We start from the raw sequence: 2,325 nt of genomic DNA on the forward strand, positions 1-2,325 counted from the left end.
GATTTATCATGGATGAACTCCAAGAGATCAATAATAGGACAATCAAGAAGATTATCGGCCTCTTGAAAGATATCAGTTAGTTATTTTTGGCTTGTGTTTTTTTTCTTGCATTATGTTTTTTGTTGTCAAACTCTTTGGAGTGCTTCCCTTATTTCAGTTCCTGGTTAGCGATTGTTTATACTCTGGTTTTTGAGTCCTTGTAAAACCTGTTTATCTTCATAAAAAGAATCATCATATCCAATATAATCATGAATTAAAGTTAGCACATAACATGATAAACATCATAAGAAAATATAGGTCACTAGATATGCATAATTAGCCTAGCATAAACCTCAACATCAACATACTACTGAGTATATCATCATCCATATAAAACATAATATATCATTTGTCATCATGAAATTTTTGTCATCAAAATCATGAACAAGACCATAATCATCTACCAAGAGTACCATAAATAAGTGTATAAACATCAATAAATGTCTATCAGTGCATAAAATAAAAGTATGTCAAGGAGGGACACTATAGATATTATAGCAAGGTGAGAAGGGAGAATTGATGATGTTGAAAAAGACACTCATCATCACATGATGACTACTATAAAATCTTATAAGGTGCTTCAATCTAACAAGGAGGCTAAGAAAGAACCGGCAATAACTAAACCAGATGAAGTATACAACAATGAAGGAAAACAGGTAAATGAGCAAATGAAACCCATTGATGTTGACGCCTTAGATGGTGAAAATGTTACTCAGGGTAAACCATCTAAAGGAACAGGACAGGTGAAGCAGACAGGAGAAGAAACGAAGCAACATGAAGTGGCAAAGAAGAGATAGGAAGATGAAGAGGATAAGAGAAAAGAAGCAGAGAAGAGAAAGATAGAAGCGAAGAAGAAAAAGAAAGAGGATGAAGATGAAGAGAGGTGGAAAGAAGAAGACAAGAAGAAGAAGGAAGAAGAGGAGAAGAAGAAGAAGGATGAAGAGGAAAAGAAGAAGGATGAAGAGGAGAAGAAAAAGAAGCATGAAGAAGAGAAGAAGAGGAAAAAGGAGGAAAAGAGAAAAGAGGAAGAAGAGAAAAAGAAATAAGAAGATGAGAAGAAGAAGAAAGAAGAATAGGATAAGGAAAAGGAGAAGAGAAAGGAAGCGGAGAAGAAGAAAGCTGAGAAGGAAAAGGAAGAGGAGAAGCGGAAAGAAGCAACAAAGTAGAAAGCAAAGGAGGAAAAGAAAGTGAAGAAGCGAAAGAAAGTGGATAAGCGAAAAGAAGGAAAAAGAAAAAGAACAAGCGGCAAAATGCACTCAGATGGAGACTCCAAAGGCAACCGGTAGTCTAGCCAAACTGGCTGACCTCACCAGTCCAAGTGAAATCCAGTCTGCAAGTGAAATGGAACTGCTAAAGAGCATTAAGATTGCTCAAGATCGCCTTGAAGTAATAAGGAGGAAGATGTGATCCAAGCTATGGTGGACACTCTTACTAGTTTGATACCCAGCACAAACCTCCCCAATACTGATTCATCACTAGCACAATTAAAACTCCTATGCATAGTAGTGGATGATCAGGTGCAAAGCCTAGAAGAGGTAGCAGAGGAAAATGCCAAGAAAGAGCATCAAAAGTCTCTGAACATTGCTCTGGTGAAGAAGCTAGATGAGCTCTGGTCTAATCTGCAAAAAGCTCAAAAAGATATACGGGGTGCTCTGGATGAGGGCAATCTACTTCTTAGCAAGATATGTCAACCTCATCTATTTTACGATGATGTGCTAACCCAGAAGGACAAACTGAAATCAGATATGCAGTCATTTATTAGCACCTTCCAGATGCCATCTGATTCCTTCTCCACATATGGGCAAACTGTTCATAGGCTTCAACTTCATTCTGCAAGAATTGAGGCAGAAATAAGCAGTCGGACAAGGAACTTGTAGGAACTTCAACTGGTCCTACTACCTAGGCTGCAAATTCTCCAAAAATGTTATCTCAATCTGGATGCCTTAACGGTGACTCAAGAAATGAGCACAATAGACGCCATGGAAGAACAGGTCTCCCAGATGCAGACAGAGAAAGAAGTGGCTACCTCCCTACTTGAGTCCTAGTCCTTATCTATGAACCAATTTTTGCAGGACTTTAAATTAGTTTTTGACAAGTTTTACTCTTTATTGTCATAAACTCTTATTTCTTTAATACCAAATGAAAACAGGGTTTGTTTGGTTGTACTTTGTCATTGTTGGCAAAGGGGGAGAAGTATTCTGGTATTTAAAATTTTGATATATGCTATGTATATGTTAATGTCTATCTTTGTAAGCAAATAGTTATACATTGTTTTGTTTGCGAAAC

Source organism: Cryptomeria japonica, chromosome 7 (assembly GCF_030272615.1).
Source record: "Cryptomeria japonica chromosome 7, Sugi_1.0, whole genome shotgun sequence".
NCBI lineage: Eukaryota > Viridiplantae > Streptophyta > Pinopsida > Cupressales > Cupressaceae > Cryptomeria > Cryptomeria japonica.